At 38.9% G+C, this 4916-nt stretch overlaps 1 non-coding gene across 1 annotated transcript; it reads right to left on the reverse strand.

Moving 5' to 3' along the window:
* Window positions 1–4109: 4109 nt before the first annotated feature.
* Window positions 4110–4193, reverse strand: Trnas-gga (transfer RNA serine (anticodon GGA)). The gene is given in 2 exon segments: window positions 4110–4144; window positions 4154–4193. It is a non-coding gene; the product is annotated as a tRNA-Ser (tRNA).
* Window positions 4194–4916: the final 723 nt, after the last annotated feature.

Genomic DNA, 4916 nt, shown 5'->3' on the forward strand with positions numbered 1-4916 from the left:
AACTGTCAACTACTTGTTTCTTGGGCTATGGAAAGCGTTTATGTGAATATTTGTATAAACTGATTTTTTGTGTATTACTGTTGGTGAAAAGTTATGAGACTCTTACCTGCACATATTCGTCATTGCTGACGCTATTAATTGAACTGTTTAACCACATAATACTTGTGTAAACTGTTATGTAAAGTCACATGTATGAAAGAATTTGTATTGCTTACTGTATTCTATATAATAGGTTATTGAAAGGTCAGTGCAAAGCCAAAATTTTATCTAGTTATATGATATTTACGCATGAATATTATCTTTTATTTTTGTCTGTTTTTTATTTGACGAATTTGGTGGTATTTTCACCACCAATGCTGGCAAAAATACCATCAAGTTCTAGCCCGTGGAGGAAGGGCATATGAAAGGTGGCTACACTGAGCCACAGCGCCAGAGATCGCGCTAGAGAGCATTGTTCCGCCGCCTCCACTGGCGGTGATTATTGAGGTGTCGTAGTGGGCAGTGCTTGGGGAGAGCTCGTAGTAGTCAGTGCTTGTTAAGAACTCGTAGCAGAGAGTGTTTGTTGAGATGTGCTAGTAGAGAGTGCTTGCTGAGATGTGATAATGAAAAGTTCTTGTTGAGATGTGGTAACAGCGAGTCGGTGTGGAGATATATTGTAATGATTAGAGTGATTTTGCTCAATATATGAAGGTAACGAAACTTGATTTATTTTTCATTATTTAATGTCGTAAATAATGCTTCATTACAGGTTCAGTCAACAAAGCATCTGGCTTGTGTTCTGGGATTAGAGTGTAATTCTGGTTTTCTTGAGTAATTATGGTATTTCTATTTCCTTTAATTAATTCAGTATAAATGATATTTAAAATTTCTTGTGTTGTTGAAGAAGAACCGTGCCAGATGCGTACGTTGAGTAATACTTCCACACACAGAACAGTTATACTTGTGCTTTGGTTTCGTAGGTTTTATAGTTGCTGGGGACTTAATTAATTAATTGTGTTAATGAAAATTTCCATTTAATTCTTTGTTATTGTTCTATGCAGTCAGATAGCGTAATAATACTAGTCAGGGCCAACCGTTACGAGACTTCGTAATCGGACAAACTACTAAATCAAAAAATTAAAATTATTTGCATTATATTTTAATTAAGCCCCCATGCAACAGTAGCACTAATGTGGATGAAAGATGAGTGAGTGTGTTTTGTGTGTTTTCCTTTTCCTATCCCAAATTGGTACCAACCTATCTCCTAAATATTATTTTACTTGTTTGTTGTGGCTTGCACTGACACCCATAAATATTATAGGTTTACTGCTATTTGTGTATTGTAATATTTAATATGACAATTATCTGATATCATTTGTGTGTTTATTATTATTTGTATGATGAATTGTCTAATTAGTGATAGTGAATATTATGAACTGTTACCTGCACTTATTCAACATGGTGGATGCCACCTGGACATGTTTAATTTCTGCTGATGAACTGTTTGATTAGTGATAGGGAATATTATGGACTGTTATTTGCACTTTTTCTACATGATTGGTGCCACTAGAACATGTTTAATTTCTGCTGATGAACAGTGTGATTAGTGAAAGTGAATATTATGGACTGCGGTCAGCACCTGTTCAACATTGCTGGTGCCACTGATGGAACTGCTTATAATGAAATGGTGTTACTTGTTGATGTCTGCACCTGCTCAACATTGCTGGGTGCCACTGATGGACTGCTTCTACTGAAAAGATGTTACTTGTGGGTGTCTGCACCTGTTCAACATTGCTGGTGCCACTAATGGAACTGCTTATACTGAAATGGTGTTACTTGTTGGTGTCTGCACCTATTCAACATTGCTGGGTGCCACTGATGGACTGCTTCTACTGAAATGATGTCACTTGTTGGTGTCGGCACCTGCTCAACATTGCTGGGTGCCACTGATGGACTGCTTTACTGAAAAGATGTCACCTGTTGCTGTGTGCACCTGCTCAACATTGCTGGTGCCACTAATGGAACTGCTTATACTGAAATGGTGTTACTTGTTGGTGTCTGCACCTATTCAACATTACTGGGTGCCACTGATGGACTGCTTCTATTGAAATAATGTTACTTGTTGGTATTTGCACCTGTTGACCATTGCTGGGTGCTACTGCTGGAACAGTCAACTGCTTATTCTTGAGCTATGGAAAGCGTTTATGTGAATATTTGTATAAACTGATTTTTTGTGTATTACTGTTTGTGAAAAGTTATGAGACTCTTACCTGCACATATTCGTCATTGCTGACGCTATTGATTGAACTGTTTAACCACATAATACTTGTGTAAACTGTTATGTAAAGTCACATGTATGAAAGAATTTGTATTGCTTACTGTATTCTATATATTAGGTTATTGAAAGGTCAGTGCAAAGCCAAAATTTTATCTAGTTATGTGATATTTACGTATTAATATTATCTTTTATTTTTGTCTGTATTTTTTTTGACGCATTTGGTGGTATTTTCACCACCAATGCTGGCAAAAATACCATCAAATTCTAGCCTGTGGAGGAGGGGCATATGAAAGGTGGCTACACTGAGCCACAGCGCCAGAGATCGCGCTAGAGAGTATTGTTCCGCCGCCTCCACTGGCAGTGATTCTTGAGATGTCATGGTAGGCAGTGCATGTCGAGAACTCGTGGTAGGCAGTGGTTATTGAGAGGTAGCGGAGGAGTGTGCTCGCTGAGATGTCGTAGTGAAAAGTGTTTGTTCCATGTCTTATGCAGTTGTTTGATGGAATAGATAGCAGATGTTGTTCTAATGGAGATATTGTAATGATTTGAGAGGTTTTCATCAATATATGAAGGTAACAAAACTTGATTTATTTTTCATTATTTTAATGTTGTAAATAATGCGTCATTACAGGTTCAGTCAACAAAGCATCTGGCTTGTGTTCTTGTATTAGAGTGTAATTCTGGGTTTCTTGCGTAATTATAGTATTTCTATTTTCTTTAATTATTTCAGTATAAATGGTATTTGAAATTTCTTGTCTTGTTGAAGAAGAACCGTGCCAGATGTGTACGTTGAGTCATACTTCCACACACAGAACAGTGACACTTGTGTTTTGGTTTCGTAGGTTTATAGTTGCTGGGCACTTAATTAATTAATTAATTGTGTTAATGAAAATTTCCATTTCATTCTTTGTTATTGTTCTATGCAGTCAGATAGCGTAATAATACTAGTCAGGGCCAACCGTTTACGAGACTTCGTAATCGGACAGACAGCTACTAAAGCAAAAAATTAAACTTATTTTCATAATATTATAATTAAGCCCCCATGCAATGTACGAGGCGTGTTTTTTTAAGTAAGTACCGTTTTGAAATTTAAAAAAAGACGTGCTAAGATATCTCAATAATGTTATTTTTACATGAAAGTCTGTACGTTAATCTACTTTTCTACATAATTTCCGTCAATATTGAGGCACATGTCATAACGTTTTACCAGGTTTTGAATACCCTCCTCATAGAAGTCTGCCGCCTGACTCAAATGGCTCTGAGCACTATGGGACTTAACATCTATGGTCATCAGTCCGCCGCCTGACTTGTTAACCACTGCATCACCACTGTTTTGACTTCGTCATCGTCTCGAAGACGCTGACCGCCCAGGTGTTTGTTCAAGAGCAGGAACAGATAGTAGTCACTGGGTGCAACATCGGGGCTATACGCAGGATGATCTAGAGTTTCCCATCGAAAAGATGTGATGGGATCTTTGGTCTGATTCGCCACATGCGGACGGGCATTGTCTTGCAGCAAAACGATGCCCTTGCTCAACTTCCATGGACTGTTGCTTTCATTCTGGTGTGATGTAGGTCATCCATGTTTCATCGCCTGTAACAATTTGGCTTAAGAAATCATCACCGTCGTTGTGGTACCGCTCAAGGAAAGTCAATGCACTGTCTAAATGTTTGGTTTTGTGTACATCTGTCAGCATTTTCGGTACCCAACGTGCGCACAATTTTCGGTAATTCAAGTGCTCGCTCACAAAAAATGGCTCTGAGCACTATGGGACTTTACATCTGAGATCATCAGTCCCCTAGAACTTAGAACTACTTAAACCTAACTAACCTAAGGACATCACACACATCCATGCCCGAGGCAGGATTCGAACCTGCGACCGTAGAGGTCGCGCGGTTCCAGTCTATAGCGCCTAGAACCGCTCGGCCACACAGGCCGGCCCTCGGTCACAGTGCCATACAAAACACTACGAGAAACATTAGAAAGTCATCCCGCAAGGAGGAAATCGTAAAGCGTCTGTTTTCCCTCACCTTATTGTCCACATCCTGCACCAAACTTTCACTAACGACTGAAGGACGCCCACTCCGTTGTTCATCATTCCCATTTGTGCGGCCATCTTTAAATGCTCTCGCCCACTTCCTTACCATTCCATCACTCATAATGTTTTCTCCGTAAACTGCACAGATGTCACGATGAATATCGATCGGTTTTAGGCCTTTAGCACTAAGAAACCTTATAACACCCCGTACCTCACAGTCGGCAGGACTCATGATTATCGGAGGCATCTTAAACACTCAGTACACAACGTAAACAAGGAAGAATCTGACTGTAATGGCGTCAGTGCGTAGATTAAAGTACAGGCTTTCATGTAAAAATAAAATTATTGAGATATCTTAGGACGTCTTCTTTTTAATTTCAAAACGGTACTTACTTAAAAAAACACGCCTCGTATATTCTCTTTCCTGATATTTGGAGGATTCTTAATTGAAAAATTTTTTGCATGTTCGGGCTTAGGTGATAGGAATATGTCAAGGCCACACAACAACAGACAGCACGCTCTGCATAATCGACCATACAAATATCCTCTAATATTCTTTAAACTTATGGTATTCTGAGTTAAACATTGAATTTTAAGTTCGCAGTCGACACCTCATTTCCA

The sequence above is a fragment of the Schistocerca nitens genome, chromosome 4 (genome assembly GCF_023898315.1).
Source record: "Schistocerca nitens isolate TAMUIC-IGC-003100 chromosome 4, iqSchNite1.1, whole genome shotgun sequence".
In the NCBI taxonomy this organism is placed as follows: Eukaryota; Metazoa; Arthropoda; class Insecta; order Orthoptera; family Acrididae; genus Schistocerca; species Schistocerca nitens.